At 40.1% G+C, this 20,159-nt stretch overlaps 1 protein-coding gene and 1 non-coding gene across 3 annotated transcripts in view; one reads left to right on the top strand and one right to left on the bottom strand.

The window, feature by feature from the left end:
- Tafa1 (TAFA chemokine like family member 1) overlaps positions 1–20,159 on the top strand; it is a 544,051-nt gene that overhangs the window by 436,735 nt on the left and 87,157 nt on the right. The window lies entirely within an intron of this gene.
- Positions 10,873–10,974, bottom strand: Gm26011. The gene has a single exon (XR_003956670.1). It is a non-coding gene; the product is annotated as a U6 spliceosomal RNA (small nuclear RNA).

A 20,159-nucleotide genomic window follows, 5' to 3' on the forward strand; every position in this document is an offset into this window, starting at 1 on the left:
GCTCATTTAGCATATTTAATGTGTTTCTGACATTTACAAAGTGTCTAGCAAGCTTCGGACAATCATTATTTGAAGCATTTTATTGAAAGTACCCCTGAGTAGTTCCTAAACACTGCATTCTGTTTCAATCGATGCTGAATATCCCTGAAGAGGGAATTGTAAATGTTGAATACTGTAGCTGTCAATCACGAGCTCACATATTCCTTGTTTGAATGATGATATATTTTCATCTGAAACAGTACACATATCTAGGTGTTTGGTTTTTTTTCCTCCCGCTGCTATGGCAATGCTTTATTTCACTAAGACTGGGAGAGAAATGGATTAATCTCCAGAGACAAGAGCATTTGCTGACCTTGAACACTAGCAGACTCAAGGCTTTTGAGTTCTTTGAAGAATGATGGGGTTTGAGTGGGTCAGATGTAGTGTCCCAAACACTCTGTCTTGACAAAGGAGCCATCGCAGAGTCCTTTGCCCTTCTGCAATTTGTGCTGGGGATTGACAGGCCCTACATTAGGATGGGAGAGTGTGTGCAATCTGAAAATGCAGCACATTTCAAAAATGACAGAAAGGGTGCACATTAGAAAGGCAACTCCTCTTGGTGCCACACAGTCACTCTCTTCCTGTGATCAAAATGCAAACTGTAGCACTGTTCTTGGCAACTCCGGCGCATCCCATATCCACAGAAGAAGGATGAGCCTGAACCAGCAGGTGAGTGGGGTGTGGAGTGGCAACAGACATGGTAGGTGCAGAATGCAAATATGAATCTTGTGGTCATTAATTCCGTTTGATCGAGTATCTGTGAAGAATGTCAACTCTATCTAATGAGGAAATGTGCAGCAAAGCCATTTGGCAATGGGCAGCAGACTTTTTGTAAGCATCTGGCATGGGAATAATTTGACAAACAGCAATATGCCAGATTTGTGCTAGATAATTTTAAAGAAACTATTTGTAAGGCTTTATACTCATTATTCCCGGGATGTTGATCACCAACATCATGATTCAAATGACAGTTACCTACAAGGGGATTGTTATGGCTGAAGCATTACCATTCCCCACAGACCTCCATACACTTACCCTATATTGACAGAAACACCAGTGGCTCTCATGACCTCTTGCCTTGGTACCTTGGAACTTCAATCTTGGGAATTGCTTGGTAAAGTGGAAGGAATGAAATGAGAAATGAATTCTTCACACATTGCTTGGAAGGAGAACCACTGACAGGCATTCTCAACCAATAGGACTCCACTGTAAATGCAGAGCACAGGCGCAGCTGTGGTGGTAAAGGAACAGTCAGTAACTTCAAAACATGTGCCACTTGTCAGCTAGTTAGCTGGCTAGTCAGTTGAAACGTTTAACAAGAATAGGGGGGCAGCTCTGTAAGGATGTCCCACTCTCTCTGTAAGAAATAGAACCAATATGTGTCGTCTCTGTCTTTAAACACTGCCTATTCTAGCCATATATGCACTTGTCTGGACTGTCACCTGGTTCTAAGCACCTTGATCCCTCTATTCACCCACTCCTCAGTTGTTCCCATTGGTCTTAATGTCTTTCTTGCTATCTTTGATCTCAAGATCAGCTATTTCAAACATCCTTATTGCTAAGCCTTGATCTCCAAAGCCATCAGCTATGTCTATTCACTGTTTTCCATTGTTGAAGCCCCGCTATGGGTTAATAGAGACATTGAAGTCCTTTTCTGAGCTTTCTGAGTCTTTTCTTGAGCAGTTTAGACCCTATGAAAACTGCTTCATCCACCCTTCCCTGTGCTCAGTGGCAGTGTTTTGTTATTGTTGACGCCAGTTCATAGCAACTGCTTTTTGAGACTGCTGCTTTGCTTCTTACTTCCCCATGACTGGGATCCCTGTGGACAGCTTCAGCAGAGTTTGCAAGGGATTGCTAAGAACATATCCAGGGAGCTGAGAAAGGAGGATTGGGAAGTCAAGAAGTCAAGGCTAGCCTAGGCTACCTGGTGAGATTCCCGTGTGAAAATGAGAGGGGATGAGGGGGAGGGGACAGACAGGCAGAGTCAGAAGGAGAGAGGGAGAGGGAGAGGGAGAGGGAGAGGGAGAGGGAGAGAGAGAGAGAGAGAGAGAGAGAGAGAGAGAGAGAGAGAGAGAGAGAGAGAGACTGACTCAAGAATTATAGTATAATCAATTTAAACTTATTCCTAAGTAGCTAACAAATGAATGAAACTTACAGTCATTTTATTTGACTTTGACAATCATCGGGGTAACCCTTAATCTACTCTTGTAACTGCTGACCTGGCTACCTTTCCAGCAGTGACCCCCAACTGTTTGCTGTATCTCTGGCCATGTGCTCATGTTCTAGCTCTCCCTACTGTGGCTTCCTCTCCTCTCCTCTCTTCTCCTCTCTTCTCCTCTCTTCTCCTCTCCTCTCCTCTCCTCTCCTCTCCTCTCCTCTCCTCTCCTCTCCTCTCCTCTCCTCTCCTCTCCCCTGCTCTCCTCTCCCCTGCTCTCCTCTCCCCTGCTCTCCTCTCCCCTGCTCTCCTCTCCCCTGCTCTCCTCTCCCCTGCTCTCCTCTCCCCTGCTCTCCTCTCCTCTCCTCTTCTCCTCTAGTTTTTCCTCATTCCTCCCTGATCTCTCTTCTCTCCTCTCACTTCTCCACCCCTAACCAGATAACTCAAACCCACCTACTTCTAATCCCTCCAGTAATTGGCTGTAGCCAATTTTATTTAACTAGTAGTTTTAAATCAAGGAACATGGTTTGCACAACAAAAGCTTGTAAAGGGGAAAATTCACTCCTAGGCCTAGACCTTCAGGTACAGAATTTAGCATTACAGTACATAGCAACAGACCGAATCTCAACAAAGAGTGTTTACCTATAAAGCTGTATCCTTTGTGCTGATTCCTGATTCAGAAGGCTGAGATGAAAGCTGGGAATCTATAACTGTTTGTTTTTTTTTATATTCATTTATTTTTAATTGACAAATGTTACCCATATTTATCATCTACAGCATGCTATTTAGAAATATGTATGTGTGGTAGAATGGTTAAATGTAGCTAATTAACCTCACAAATTTAATGATTTGGAGGAGGTGCAAAAGCAACTGATTAATGATTTTTAAGAATGCAATACATTCTTATTAACACTTGCCATATTGTAACATAGATCTCTTGAACTAATTCTTTGGCTCTCATGGAAACTGTGCATACTTTGATTATATTGCCACTCAGCCTACAGTAACCATCACTGTGCTTCCATATCTACATATTTATGGGGATTTTAGAATCCACGTGGCAGTGAGACACAAAATCCTACAAAGTTTTTCTCATTAACATTTTAGGCAGTTCTGATGGCATTGTTCTAAAGAGTTTACTCTGTTGCTTGTGGATTAGGAGAGGAAGATAAAAAACATTTAACCACATGGGCTTGTTGTACTACCAGGGATATGTTGTGAATGAGAACATGAACGATTGATAAGCCAAAACTAGCTTGTTTTTCCAAGGTCTACTTTCTGGTCCAGTGTCGTGTAATCTCTAAAAGGGTTTGGGAAAGTTAAATCATCTCTCTAAAGCAATTAGCTCAGGACTAGAGGGATGTAGCTCAGTGGTATTACACTTACCCAGCAAACACATAATCCTCTGTTCAACCCCAGGATCAAAATTAAAAACCATAATTTTGTAGTAAACCCAGATTTTTTAATTATAGCAATCTCATTGCTTATTATATGTCTTTTAAAATTATTGACCTCATCTTGGTTTAATTTTGATTTGTCAACTCTACCTACAATTTCATTTGTTTCTTTTAGGTTTACAAATTAAGTGACATATGTTTTTAGTGTGTCTTTGAGATTTCATTTCTGAATTTTATTGGTACCTGCAGCAATGTTTCCGTTTCAGCTATAATTACATTTCTCTCTCTCTCTCTCTCTCTCTCTCTCTCTCTCTCTCTCTCTCTCTCTCTCTCTCTCTCTCTCTCTCTCTGTCTCTCTCCTGGCTAATTTGGCTGAGGATTTGTCTATCTTATCATTTCCTTGAAGAACCAATTATGTTGTGCTTTTTCTAGATTTTGGACGCAGGATTGTGACACTCAGAGGATCTGTAGACTGCAAAAGTAGGTTTGTAGACCTTTTAAAATAAATAAATAAATAAATAAATAAATAAATAAATGGATAAATAAATAGATAAATAGATAAATGTCTTAGGGTTTCACTGCTATGAACAGACACGATGACCAAGGCAAGTCTTATAAAAAACATTTAATTAGGGCTGGCTTACAGATTCAGAGGTTCAGTACATTATCATCAAGGTGGGAGCATGGCAGTATCAGGCAGGCATGGTGCGGGCAGAGTTGAGAGTTCTATGTCTTCATCCAAAGGCTGCTAGTGGAAGACTGACTTCCAGACAACTTGAGTGAGGGTCTTAAGCCCACACCCACAGTGACACACCTAATCCAACCAGGTCACACCTATTCCATCAAGGCCATACCTCCAAATGGTGTCACTCTCTGGTCCAAGAATATACAAACCATGACAATAAATAAATATCAAGGCAACTATCTTGGATGCTTTCCACAACCCCGGTCCCCAAACCCACCATCTGAAGGCCACTTTGAAAAGTTTCAGCGACAGTCTTATATAAGTGGAATAGAGTTTTTTTGTTTTTTTTTTTTTTGTTTTTTGTTTTTTTTACTTCCTTTCTTTCCTGTTTAACCTATTCCTAAAGAATAAGGGTAGCCTAAGCTTTACTTTATTTTACATAGTAATATCTTTGAAAATTCCCTGAAACAGATTTGTTTTCTGGAGGTTTGTGAAGCAACTTCTTTAGAATCAGCTGCTGTGGGAGAGAAGCCAATGATGGGTGGAAGAGAAGGGGCAGAGATGGGTATGGTGCTGGGAAATAGTTACGACCGTGGATAACGTAGGGACAACTCTTCTCATAAGCAATAGTGCAGGACATTCTTTTACCAAGTTTGATAGTCATGAAACAGAAGTTTTCCCCTGAATACGAGTATGACTCAAGCTCAGGATCATTTGCAGTGAGCCAGTGCAGGAGCTAGGAAAATTAACATGTTTCCTAAGGGAAAACAAAACCATTGCACTCACTGCATAGACAACGATCCTAGCCTGTGAGCTAGCAAGCAACTTTCTATGAGAAGAAAATAAGCAAACAGGTTTAAAAAATGAAATTATTTTAAAAAGCATTAAAAATTTCTGGTTTTGCTTTGATTTTAAGTTCAAGCTCTAAGTCTTGGAATGAAATAAAGACATTTATGCAAGGGCTAAATCCAAAATCAGAGAATTTCATTCATTTGATCTTTTAAATAGATAGTGAGAAGTAAGCAATGCTTCTAACTTGAGTCTTTCATTTTTTTTGCAAAATACATGTCCTGAGAATTGAGTAAATGTAACTAAAGCCTGGTTCAAGCACAGAATCAAATGGGAATGGTACTGGCTTTATGGGAGTTGAATAAATGTGTTTGCAGCTGATAGAAAGCATTATCTCATCTTTGAAATGAGTAATAAGATCGATACTAAGAAATCTCATTTCTGTTTTTCCCTAATTCCCCATTTGCCCATAGAAAACTCTCATTTTAAGATGCTCATAAAATGACACCGTCCCCAGCGAAATCAAAGCAATACATAAGTAGAGATAAAGTCTCCATGCGGCCTTCACAGATACCTGCAGTTCTGGGAAAACTTAATTAAGATGCTGTGCTCATTACACTTGAACTTGACTGTGTGTTCAGTATGCTTCCCTTTGTCCAAATTGGCATGGTAATTGACACCTACCTTGTTACATAGGCAGATCAGAAGGGAATCTTTAAGAGATACTCCAATTGTTACCTTCTCTGAAAGAGTGGCTTTATTGTACATCCAGTCTTTCAATGATCATAACAAATGAGCATAAAGATAGTTTGCTGTTCTTATTTTGTTTGGTCTCTGTAAGAAATAAAGACTGGGGCTTTTAAAAAGTCACCTCTTCTCTCAATAACAAGTTTATCTAGCCGAGAATCCATTTGTGAAGTTTAAGAATATATATATATGACAAAGTTTATGTTGCCAAATCTCGATATGACAGCTTTTGAAGGGATGCTTAGAGCATCCCCAACGTCTGTTAACCCCAGTCTTCCATTCCTTCATGAGAGGTATCTCCAAGGATAGCACTTTTTATCTTTCTTCTCCGCACACAGTCCTTGGGTTGAGCTCCTTGACAAACAAGTGAATATTTTAAAACACCATCACTCATGTCCAAGGAAAAGACAGACTTTTAGCATAATAAAGAGCAAAGTAGTTGCCCAAGGCACATGATAAGCACCTTACTAGAAGTGGTTGAGTTGTACTCTTGGGTGTTACATTTGGTAATAATCTGTATCTATCTGTGACATTTGCCTCCTCCTTTCTATATTCAAGACTCCAAAGCTCTGTTTGCTCCGTCCCTGCAGTAGAACTAAAAGCAGAATGAATGTTTACTCAGATGCCTTTGATATGAGAAGGCAGGTCCAGGAGCAGCTTCTTGACATGGATTGCTGCCCCAAATCCTGCTCCTAACAGGCACTCTGATTGCATAGACATGGGCTGGTACCCAATAAAGTACATTCCCAGAATTTGACCAGAAACTGATCCTTGCTTGTCTGAGACTCTTACCTGCAGAAGCATCATACTAGAATTTTTTAAAGTAATGGTAATCATATCAATTCAACAAATTAAAGAATATTTTAATTAGAAACACATCTCAAATGAAATAGTTCTCAGTAGCCCAAGGTACAAATAAAAATGAACACCTCCTAGAGTCCACCACAGGGAAAGCCACAAGTACAAATAGCCTAACTCCAATCTTCCGAAATTATGCTGCACTTTCTATTCTATAAAGTCTATAGAATGATCTATGGTAACTATTTTCTCTTTTGAATGGGTGCATTTATTAGTTATATAGCAAGCAAGGGTGAACGAACAGATAACGACTAGCGGACAGAAGCAGCAAAGAGAGCACAAAGCATTAACAAATGAGGAGTTTGGGGTCTGCAGCAGAAATGGTTGAAATAGCTAGGCTGATAGAGCAAAGGTACCACCATCAAGCTGGAGATTTACAAACATTCAGGGAAATCAACCAGAGAGGTTGAGGCAGTCAAGTGGAATTTCCTACTAAGAATCCCGTATTGCTCTCCCTACAGATGAGCTTGCCATTACCTGATCCTATCTCAGATATTTGTATTCTGTAGAATAATAAGGGTAATCTGTATTGGAACTAACTTGCTTTCTATCTGTTATCAGGATGCATTTTTTTCCAGATATTTCCTTTATTTACATTTCAAATGTTATCCCCTTTCCTACTTTCCCCTCCAAAAAAATTCCCTATTCTCTCCCTCCTCCCCCTACTCACCAACCCACCACTCCTGCTTCCTGGCTCTGGCGTTCATCTATATTGGGGCATAGAACCTTCACAGGACCAACGGGGGGACGCAGAGTTTTTAATCCTGAGCCATTCCACCGTTTTCCTTTCTCTCCGACACAGGATTGGGGGACCAATCTAGTTTGGAAAAACTTTCAAATATACATGCTTGGGCCTCCAGTGCAGGGTTCCTCACTTTCAGAGTCTTCTTTTTATCCATCTTAAACACATCATATTTACCAATATATATGCAGATCCCATTCAATGGCTTCTAGCTTTTCCCATCATCCACCCTGCCCTTAAATGTGCTAAATCTCCTAGTTTAGTGGGAATGACTACATGAAGAGCAATTGAAGCCTTTGATTGCTGTAGCCCTTCCATAACTACAACCACCATGGGTTTTGTGGACACTATAGTGGTAGACAGAACACAAGCTTCCAACAACAAATCCTCCTAATGTCAATAGGAATGAAAGTAGATTTCAGTTGCAGGGATCTGGTCTTAAGATGGAGACAGAAAGCCTTTCTTCTCCTGTCGTGGTTCCTTCTACTCATGCTGCCCTACGTCTCTGCATGCATCTATCTTTGCTTACCTCTGGTTCTCTTCTCAGTTCAGGCTCAGCTTTTTGTGTTGCTTTTGGCTGCTCTTTTTCACGGTTTCTGAGTTTTACTGGAGCTTGTACATAAAAGAATGAACACAATACATGTGAATGTAATCAGAATGAGGCTGGTAGAGGCTGAGAGGATGAAAAACATGTGAAACAAGCTTAGGAAAATAAAAAGCACTTGGGAGGATCCTAACCCAGAGAGCAAACCTGATAATATGTTGTGTATGAACAGCCAGAAGTAGGTGGAGGAGCAGCCGCTATTGGCTATTCTTATGCAAAGTATTATCACCTTTGAAGAAAATCAATTGCTCCTAGAACAATTAATTATCAGGGCTTTGGAAAGAACATGAAAGCCAGGAACATTTTCTGTGCAATAGCAGTAAATGGTAAGTCATTGATAAAACAGGACAATTTTTTATTATTGTAAGTGATATTACTGAAGACCCTGGGAAAATTCTGAAATAGAATACATGTAAAAATAAGAGAGAACAAAAGTTGCTTTACGTTTTTCTATATCTTTAAATAATTATAAATCCTCATTTAATTTAGAGAAAATAAGAATTAAGTTTAATCTAGGTATTTTAGGTAGATTTTGCGGGAAGAAGTATTGTAGTTCCTTATGTCTAATTGTCATGAGTACTATCTGATATCTTACCATGAGAAAGCCCATGGGCACAGAGTTAACTGAGAAAGCCTTTGGGGTGTCCTAATCTACTCATGTTGTATGTTAAATGATACTTTCTAGATTAGATCATAACACGTGTAGGTCCTTAGTCATTGTCAGGCAAAATGAATGCCCAGAGCACATAAATATTTTTAGCACTCTTTGGAAGAAAAATGTATACTTTTTCTGATTAATGTGGTTCATGGACCACTTAGTGGATCCCCAAACTGACAGGTACTGAAGTAAATACAATTCCAAAATCTCTTTTCCTTTTTTCCTACCTAGAAGATCTCTTTTGAAATACAGGTTGAATACTCGTGGGCAACTGATGCCACTCTTTCCCTGCTTTGTGGAAAGCCTGCTTCCTAGTCTTTGGTTGCATGTTATTGTTATAAACTTAGCTAAAAGGGCATTATAGAATTTTCTAGCACATGGGGTGCATAGATTTCTATCCAGGGTGACGCATTGATCGAGACTGCCAGTAAATTAACAGCAGCAGAACACTATTAAATTTTAAACTTAATTGCCTTCTCCTCTTAATTTCTATGGATATAATCAATAGATGCCAGAGAAAAGTTAAAGGACTTATTTAGCGAGCATCTACTTCCCGGAACATAATGTAAAAACCACTGCTTCATTTCAGGCTTGATAGCAACAACTGGTACTGTAATACAGTCCCTTAGAAGGCTTCTATCAAAAGGTTTCTCTTTGCACAGTTTTGATTAGCCCGTTTTGTAGACACACAAATGGGAGTTTTATTTTTCAATGAGTTTGGCTTTCTCTCTGGACCTGTCCCTAACCTTTCCCCTGACTATTGGATCGCATGTCTCTTTTACTTCATCTTTGTTGCCTATAACTCATTTCACATTTCCATGTTGAATTCTGATTTGAATCGGTGTCTTGTATCATAGGCTTTCATTGAAAAAATTTTTAAATGTGTATTAAATATTGACTATACCCAAATACATAGCAGTAAACTCTGCCCGTTGATACTGGGTGTCATATTGATTGAAGACATATACATATAAAGAAAACAGATGAAAATTCCAGGCTCTCAATCAGCTCACAACTTAATGGGAGTAACATAGTAAATGTGAATGCAAGAAGCATGTAAATGTCAAATTAAGATAATTCATATGGCAAAATTATTACAAGATAAACAAAACTAGATAAAGGGATTAGAGAGTTGCCTAGAGACTTGTCCTCTAAACTCCTGGGACAGAAAAGGCATTCCAAGATGGCACATTCAAAGCAAGAAATGCCTGGAACTCTAGCTCTAGGGGAATTTGATGCCTCTCGCCTTTGCAGGCCTCTCCAAGTATATATGGACAGGTGTGTGTACACACACACACACACACACACACACACAATTAAAAAATAAATATTCAATGTGAAAAAATAAGTGGGTGAGAAGGGTTAAGTGATAAAGTGTTGTTAGCTGCAAAACTAACTTTTATTCACCTGAGGGAAGTGTCATGTGGAGGTTTAGTGCTGGATAATCACACCCTTTTTAGTTCTTTCTTACTCTAGCTGGTTGGTTCAACTCAGCTGTTCTGGCCTAAACTCCTCTCCAAGTTGACTGATTTAAACTGGTTTCTCTTGGCTTCTGACTGAACTCCTCTGCTTGGCCTAAATCTTTCAGCTCCTTCCCATTTTCTGGCTCATTCTGTTTTTATCTGCAACTTCTCTCTATAAAACTGTTTCTCTCTCTCTCTCCCTCTTTCTCCCTCCCTCCCTCCCTCCCTCTCTCTCTCTCTCTCTCTGTCTCTCTCTCTGGTATTGGTTATGTATCTGTGTGTGTGTGCTGTTGGTTGTGTGTGTGCATGTATATGATATTTGTATGGTGTGTTTATATGTGGTGTCTTTGTATGTGTGTGGTGATGGTAATGGTGTGTGTGTGTATGTGTGTGTATGTGTGTGTACAATGTATATACATGTGCGGTGTGCATATGTGCATGGTGTGTGCTGCATCGTGTATGTTGTGTGGTATGTGAGTATGTGGCATTGTGTGGTGTGTGTGTGGTGTGATTTGTGTGTTTATGGTGCATTTGTATATGTTACATGTGTATGTGTTTTGATAAACACTTAGTGGATAGCCCCTATGTTTGTTTAATATTTGGGACAGGGTCTTCTTATACTACAGCATGTCTGACCTGGGCCTGGCTGCATACTCTGAATTCAGACTCACGGCAAATCTTCTGTTCTAGCCTCCCACATTCTGCGGTTATGACAGTGACCCACTACTCCCAGCTAAAAATGTGAAACACTTCACAGATTTGGCTGTCATCTTTATACAGAGGCCATGCTAATCTCTGTATCATTCCAATTTTAATAACTGCACTGCCAGAACTAGCCCTGTCTTTTGAATAGCAAAGATAACACAGGTTCCTTGCTGTGCTTATGTTCAAGATATTATTGTGCAGTCATGCTTAAATTTTCCTCCAACGCTGCAAGCCACTTCCAGTTTTTGAGGTCTTGATACTACATTATAGCTAAAACAAGCTGAAAGGAGGCGCTGGGTTTTCTATGAGTCCCCCCAAATAATCTATCTCCCCAAATCTATGTGTTGGCAAGCAAATTCTCAGTAAAACCTGGTGAGTTTAGGTGACGTGTCCCCACCTTGCACACATTAATGCCATTGTAACTGTTTGGGTCACGTTCCCTTTCTTGTTTTTTCTGGGCTAGAGACCATTGTATTTCTCTCTCCCACAGGACATCTCAGGAAGACCCTTGTGAGGTACCCGCTAGGCTCTGGAACTATAAGAGAGTAAACTTGAGATCCTTATAGTTGTTTTGTCTGCACTATTCCTGCACAGCAACACAAATGCACTCACAGACAAACACATAAGATTCTAAGATTTCACTTTACTTCAAATTTACAGTCATTCCGAGCTCTTAATTCCAACTGAGAGGAAAACAGATAAATGTGTTATTTATGCCATGATGATACACAATAAAATAGTGATCCGTGGCCTGTAAACTAAAAGGGAGGTGACAGCAATGGCATACTGGCTAAAAGGTATATAAAGAACAGCTTTTTCTTTCAGACTCACATTGTGACTCTGAGACTGTGTGCTACACATTTGACTTGGAGATGTCAAAAAGCTGAACAGCCAGTATTTGTGTATGAGAGAGAGGGGAGTTGCCTTCCTCCCCAGCCCCTTGGTAAGAGGGTTTGCTTCCCCTATTTCTTCCCCTCCCAACCAAGCTTAGCATCCCTGTACCTGGGCTCTCTTGGGACAAGAAAGAGCAAAGGAAGGACCTACCAGTCAGTCATGTGACTGCTCGTTATCCATTTCTATCAAGGCTTGCCCATGAGGGCACTGAAACAATTGGGTAAAATGAAGTTTTAAGATTATCCATGGATTTCAATTACAGTATTTGTGCTCTCTTGGACCCCTATTAACGTCCATAGCTGGTTCGGCAACACTGTTGAGATTTATAAGCCTTCCTCCCTGGTTAACTGCATCCAAGCTGGGGCCCACATGATCAGCACTTTCCAATTATCTTTAAAAAATCTTCTTTTTCAAGAAAGACGTATGTTTGCTGCCTGCATGACTTTAAAAACTGCCAACTCATCAATAGCTACATCATTTGAAATGAATTCCACAAGGTGTCAAATGAGTCTTTCTCAATGTGGTTAGTTCATTTCAAAGTCACAGGAGGGGAAAAAAAACATGTAAAATAAAAAAAAAGAAGAAAGAAAGAAAAATCACAATTTATGCATCATTTATTACTCACCATCAAGAATGGCTCTCTCATTTTCTTTTTTGAAAAGTCAGACAGATAGCCAGTAAGATACTAACTGTTATAATGACTGTTCCCAGGAACAGGAGCAGGGACAGCAGGCCACTGGCTTTGGTATTAGATCATTTGGATTTAAATTCTGGTTCTGAAATCTTTTAAGTTCAACTTTTGGAATTAATAACTTAAGCTGTCTAAGGTGGTTTAGTCCTCTGAATCTGGAAAACAGAAAGGCTATTAGCACATGCAGGGACTCCGTAAAGAGTGACCTTCAAAAGTATACTTGGAGTCCTAGGTAGGAGCATGAGCATCTTGATTGTGCTGGTACATACAAGCTACCCATGAGGTGATATTATTTAGAGCTAATTATCCATGCACAGATAGAGCTCGGGTAACTGGATGGAAATATGAGATGATGGGGTTAACATTGACATTCAGGTTATGGAATCATGTTGTCATGAAGGGAGCAGTCACTCTGACTGGAACCTGGATACATAGTACACATATGTATCCCCTTACTAGTTTCTCAACTATACCCCAAAACATAATTATATGAATCAAAAAATGTTAATAGCTGGGAATCACTGAGGATTTTCCAGTCAAGTCATGATAATAACATTTTGGTAGAGTCCGCTGACTGATACTTTACTCTGACTGATGAACACAGAGGAGTAGTGCATCAGTTTAGCTTTAAGTAGAAAAATAGAAGCCACTCTAGATAGTTTGATAAGATAAATGTAAAATATATGGAGACTATAGTTAGACATCTGACAGGAGGGCTAGGATAGGGAGAAGGAGGAAATAGTTGCTGACACCCAGAGAAACCTTGAAGTAATTGTGAACCCATCCAATGGTCCCCACTGCTTTGAATATCAGAATGATTGGTCGGGAACATATGAACCCTCTAGTGCTCCAGCAAATTGATGCCCTGAACTGTCTGTGGGGAAATCCCAGGAGAGAATAATGGCTACTATTCCTCTTCAATCTTCTCCTGCATCCTGTATCTAAGCAGGGTGCTAGGAAGCGTTGTTATAAGGTTGCCCTGGTGATGAAGAAAAAATGTAGAAAGGTATGATGATGATGAGTTACAATGTTGATATGAGGTAATGATAATTCAATCTATTTGCTTATATGCTCAGCATTTATTGTTTATATAGAAGACTTATTGAGAGGTGACACTGTTGACACTATTGACTTACTGACACTATTTCCAAAGTATTACTGCCCACCAGACAGCAACAGTGATGCTGTTTGGCTTGCTGCCTTCTCCAGTGGCATTGGTCAAATGATGGTTTCCTCAGATAACAGTCTGCCAAGATAGCCCAAATTCAATCAAGTACCTTCATGCCAAGAACATGTCATTCCATGTCTTTATACCTCAGCCTTCCAGCTCAATAGCTGCTGAAAGCAGGGTTCAGGGTGGCCTTCCCTATTTCTCTCAGTCCCCATGTCTAGTGCTAAGTGACTCTGTCCAATAGTGTTTCAGTAGTTGGTTTTATTTCCTTTCTTGAGCAGAATCTATAGTGGCTTATATGAGTATTTATTTATTTTTTTTAATCTCCCCCCAATATCATTTCAACACACAACATAACTTTTCTTAATTGTTCTATATAATATTTTCAGGGCTTCAGAGTTACTGAAACATTGATTGTGATGTAATAGATAAAAAGCTGAATTAAAGATGGCTTCATGGAGAAGGTCCCCGTGAGAAAAGTGGATAATCTCAGTGTTTAGTGCTAAACAGTATGCTTAAGACAATGTAACACCTTTAATAAATAAAATGCCACAATATTACAAGTCTTCACTACAGTTTAAGTGTCAGATCATTTCTTGGTCTCTTTATATAGCTTTTTCTAATAATAGTACAGTGTTATTAGCAGGTATATGAATCCTATATAAAAATGGAAACAGAGGCTCACAAGATGAAACAACTAAATTAAAGATACTAAACCACGGGAACCTCTTCTTTCACAATTATTCCTGGATGCCTCACTTCAGTGATGACATGAGACTCTTGTCACATTTAGCCATTTGAGATGCTAAATCTTTACACAATGTGAATTTCCACACTCATGCACTATTTCTGGAACCTGCAGCAAACTGGCCAGACCACTCACAGAAAAACACCAAAGCCGTGTGGTAGCTACAGCTTGCTCCACCACTGGAAGCTTTAGGAGTACCCTGAAGGATGGCAACAGTTAGGATCAGTAAAGCATGAACTTGGGGTATAGCTATAGATCCAGCAACCTGAGATGGCTCGATGTAGATTCTGAGAACAGTGACTATCAATCTGGTACTATTTCCGTGAGAATATTTCTGGTTCTTTATCTTGGTTTAGCGTGTCTTTGAAAATTATCCCTTTAAGTGCATTCTGTTGGGGGTCCAGGAGTCTCCTCACAAACCACATGAACACCAATGTCAGTCAGAGAGGATAATTTATTGAGCATTTGCCCCAGGACTAATTAAGTAGGGCCAGAGGACAGACTTAGGAGGTAGATATAAGCCTGAGTCAAGATCCTACAGGGTTTTAACACCTTGAAATCCTCAAACATCTGTGCCAAATTATTCCACCAATCAGAATTTAGGGACTTCCTTTGGAACATGTCTTTGTTGTACATCTATTCCTTATTCTACTCCCATTGGTTGAAGTATGCAACTGTGGCAGGGGACTTGCCTTGCCTAACATTCATGACTGAACTTGCCGACCAAGATGTCAGTTACCCATGTACATGTCTCTTTCTGCCAAATGGGATACAAGGTCCCAGGAAGGTCTTGGGAACTTAAACTTTTCTCCACCCATACTCAAAATGGAAGTCTTATTCCAAATAGCTTCTTATATTTGTATAGGTGTTTTTTCTTATGTTGATTTCCACTCCAGGGCCAGCTTATAAAAGCAAAACCCCTAAAAGCGCATACATAGGTGCAGGAAGTGCTGCCTAGTAGTTGGTTCTGATCCAAGCTTATTGTGGCTAACTATACAAAGCAGTACTAACTGACCTCTATTGTGATTGGTTTCCAAGAACCTCAAAGCACAGAACATAACAAAATATGCAATCAACTAGAGCATGAGAAAGTTTTCTAGTAACAGCACATGAGAAAGTTTCTTTATAACATTAGTAACAACACAAAATGGCAGGCTAGAGAGGTAACAGTTATCCAGGCCTTAACATTTTACCTAGCCTTTAACACATTCTTAACCATTTCTGTTCTCCATGAAAAGTAGATTTATATAGTGGTCAGACATAAAAACAAACTTACAGGAGACAATACAGAGGTGAACTAAATAAATTATCACTTCAGTATGGTCTCCAGTGAAGACTGTTTTAAGTAGCACACTAGAGAAGCAATGTAAGTAGCAAAACCTAGCTGTAACTCTTGGGATGCAATTCTGCTTATCACATTAGTGGCTTTGTTCTCTCAGAGTGGCTGTGTTTGTCCTATTGACTTTTAGAAGTGTTGAGAGTTCCTCTTGGCTGAGATGTGATCTGCTGAACCAATCACCCAAGGTCCTACTTCCTTATCAGCATCACTCTGGTTCTTTGTGCTCACCCTAGACATTGGAATTGGAGCTCTACTGCTCAGGGTTGGATGTGAAAAGCTTCTGTTCTCATTCTTCAAAATCATGTTTTTCAGTGCTGGGATCTCATCTTTTTCTTTTATTAATTAATTTATTTTTTTTTTACAATCCATATTTTATCCTTCCCCCATCAACCCTCCAAGTGTTCCATATCCCATACCTCCTCCTCACCCATCTGTCTCCACGTGGATGTCCCCACCCCTCACCCCACCTGACCTATAAACTCCCTGGGGCCTCCAGTCTCTTGAGGGTTAGGTGCATCACCTCTGAATGAACACAGACCTGGCAGTCCTCTACTGTATGTGTGTTGGGGCTTCATATCAGCTGATGTATGCTGCCTGTTTGGTGGTCTAATGTTTGAGAGATCTCGGGGACCCAGATTGACTGAGATTGATGGTCCTCCTACAGGATTGCCATTCTCCCCAACTTCTTTCAAACTTCCCTAATTCAATAACAGGGGCCAGCTGCTTCTGTCCATTGATTGGTTGAAATATCTGCATCTGATTCTTTCGGCTACTTGTTGGGTCTTTCTGAGGACAGTCATGCTAGGTCCCTTTTTGTGAGTGCTCCATAGCCTCAGTAATAGTGTCAGGCCTTGGGACCTCCCCTTGAGATGGATCCCACTTTGGGCCCGTCACTGGACCTTCTTTTCCGCAGGATCCTCTCCATTTTTATCCCTGTATTTCTTTCAGAGAGGAATAATTATGGGTCAGAGTTGTGACTGTAGTATGGCAACCCCATCCCTCACTTGATGTCCCATCTCCCTGCTGGAGGTGGGCTCTATAATTTCCCTCTATATCCAAGGTCCCTCCCTTTGAGTCCTGAGAGTCTCTCACCTCCTAGGTCTCTGGTGCATTCTGGAGGGTCCTCCCCAACCTCCTATCTCCTGAGGTTGCCTGTTTCCATTCTTTCTGCTGGTCCTCAAGGCTTTAGTCCTTTTCCCTCACCTAATACCATATCAGGTTCCCCTCCCCCCTCCCCCACCCCCCAGCCCTTGTCTACTTTCCCTTCCAGGTGCCTCCCTCCCTCCCCATTGTGATAGCTTTCTTCTCTCTCCCAAGTGGGTCTGAGGTGTCCTCATTTGGGCACTTCAGGTTGTTGATCTTTTTGAGTTCTGTGGACTGTATCTTGGTTATTCTGTACTTTTTTCTTATTTGGCTAATAAATTGTTATTAATGAGTAAATACCATGCATGTCCTTTTGGGTCTGAGTTACCTCACTCAGGATGATATTTCCTAGTTCCTTCCATTTGCCTACAAAACTCAGGATGTCCTCATTCTTAATAGCTGAGTAGTATTCTATCCTAAGGGGCCAGATTTAAGATGCTCAGGCAGAGAGAGTCTTCAGAAATCAGTACCATTAAACTTCATTGAGAAACATGCCTGGAGCCTCACCCATTTGTCTCTGAAATGAAGAATTGGGAACATAAAACTCAATTATGAATAATTCATGTTTAAATGCCTTAACTGTGTCTCAGCCAGGTGAGGAAATAGACACCAACACGTAGGAAGCTGAGGTTGAAAGACAGTGAAGCCTTGACTCAAAAACAACACAAAAAAAAACCCACAAAACTTTCTACATATTTGGAAATAAAGAATTACAATTAGCAATTTCGTAGGTCTAGTATCTTTTTGAGATTTTAAGGTTTTCTCCACTAATTAATTAATTAATTTGTTTGCTTTACATCCCAATTGCAGCTCCCACTGCCTTCTCTCCTCCCAGTCCCTCTCTCTTACCTGTCTTCCCATTCTCCCATCATCTTCTCCCTTCCCTCCTCAGAGAAGGGGAGACATCCTATAAATACTAACCCACCTGGGCCTATCAAATTGCAGGACTAGGATGATCTCCTGCAAAGGCCAGATAAGGCAGCCCAGTTCAGGAAAAGGGATCCAAAGGCAGGCAACAAAGTCAGAGATAGCCCTAGCTCCTGCTGTTAGGGGTCCCACATGAAGCCAAGCTGCACATCTATTACATATGTGTAGAGGGCCTAGGGCTATCCCATGCATGCCCTCTGGTTGGTGGTTCAGTCTCTGTGAGCCCCTATGGGACCAGGCTAGTTTATTCTGTACATTTTCTTGTGCTATCCTTGACCTCTTTGGCTCATTCAATCCTTCCTCTCCCTCTTCCACAAGATTCCCCAGCTCTGTCCAATGTTTGCCTGTGGGTCTCTGCATCTAATTCAATCAGCTGTTGGGTAAAGTCTCAGTTCATAGTTATGATACGCTCCTGTCTACAAGTATAGCAGAATATCATTAATAAATAGTGCGGGCTTTCTCTCATGGTATGGGTATTAAGTTGTACCAGTCATTGGTAGGCCTTTCTCTCAACTTCTGCTCTAACTTTATCCCTGCACATCCTGTAGGTCTAAGCTTTTGTGGCTGTTTAACCTGTGGGTGTAAGATTTTGTGGCTGTTTTGATGTCCCCATACCTCCATTGGAAGCCTTTTTGAATTACAGTAAGTGGCCATTTCAGGTTCCATATCCTTATTGCTTAGCTTAGGTTCACCACATAGACTCCTGGGAATTTTGATTGTCTTAGGTTTCCAGCTCATCCCAGAGATGAGCCCTCCCCAGAGATTCCAGTTCACTCTCTCATATCTCTCTCCCTTAGTCCTCCCTACACTTTACTGGTTTTATTTATGGCTTAAGATGAGTTCATGGCCAGATATCTATTGCTTAAAACAATTTAATAAGATCTACAGTCTCAATTACATAAACCTAAGTGGATTATTTTCTAATCCTCATCTTTTCAAGTTCCTAGGATTTGTTACCAAATTTTTGACAAGGAGATAGATACAAATGCCATACTAATATTAGCTATGATTATTGATGTTTCTAATATTAATATTAAAGTGAAGTGCATAAGTTTATCACAGTAACAGTCTTTTTTACTTTTATCACTATGCACCATAGATACTAATAAGCTTCTAGACTATATACAACATGGAGACACATGTTTCAGGAAACTTATGACAAACAATTGCACCTGCATCCTAGCTCTCTTACATCCTTTCAGCTTCTAGACTACCCTTACATTGTCTACTCATTTCCTCTCATTTATCATGTATTGGTTTATATCGTTTTAGACTATTAATTATATAGTTCAATTTTATGGAATATTTTTTTTTAAAGATTTATTTATTATATGTAAATACACTGTAGCTGTCCTCAGACACTCCAGAAGAGAGAGTCAGATCTCGTTACGGATGGTTGAGAGCCACCATGTAGTTGCTGGGATTTGAACTCCTGACCTTCGGAAGAGTAGTCAGGTGCTCTTACCCACTGAGCCATCTCATCAGCTTTATGGAATATTTTTAAAGAAGCTGTGGTAATCATCTAGATTGTTGTATGCAATGCATATTTCTTTGCTCTTACCAGTGAGTTTTCCACACATTGGATACACCACAATTGTTCACTTTTTGAAATTTGTCCAACCTTTCTTGAATAATTTGAGTTGAGACTATTGTGATTTTTATAGACATCTACATACACATCATATGGCAAATGTAAGTGAATAGTTTAGTTGATTGTAAAACTAAGAGTTGAATTGTTGGGTCAAAGAATATGTATACATTTAATTTTAGAAGATTCCGCTAAAGAGACTGTTTCATACCAATAGTTGGTATGTGTTTGTAGTATGCCTTTATGTCTGTGTCTATGTTTATGCATGTGGGGGTGAAGTGTGTGTACCCATGAGCTAGTATGCAGAAGCTAGAGGAAAACATTAGATGTCTTCCTCCTTACTGTTCTTCTTTTTTTTTTTTTTTTTGAGATAGGTTCACTAACTTAAAGCTTACTGCTTTGGCTGTGCTGTCTAGCTGAACAGACAGCTCCCTGGACCTCACTGCCTCCACTCCCCAATATCATGGTTCCAGACAGTGTAAAGCAGCCAGATTTTTCACGCATGCTTACAATTCACACTCATGTCCCCTTGCTTGCATAGCAAGTGCCCTTACCCATTGAACCATCTCCCCAGCCCCAGTGTTTAGTATCATTTGGTTTAGGCATTGTTTAAAACTCTCATTGTTGTATGGATAGAAGTATCTCATTATTATTTTATTCTGAGTTTAAAATTAGGAGCAAAAAAAAAAAAAAAAAAACCCAAAAAACCAAAAACCAAAAAACAAAAACCCCAACCCCATAAATCACATGGAAATAGTTCTACTGGTAGCTGAGGGATTCTTCCTCTTTTTATGGAATATTTAGGTCTTCTGCCTT

Source organism: Mus musculus, chromosome 6, assembly GCF_000001635.26.
Source record: "Mus musculus strain C57BL/6J chromosome 6, GRCm38.p6 C57BL/6J".
NCBI lineage: Eukaryota > Metazoa > Chordata > Mammalia > Rodentia > Muridae > Mus > Mus musculus.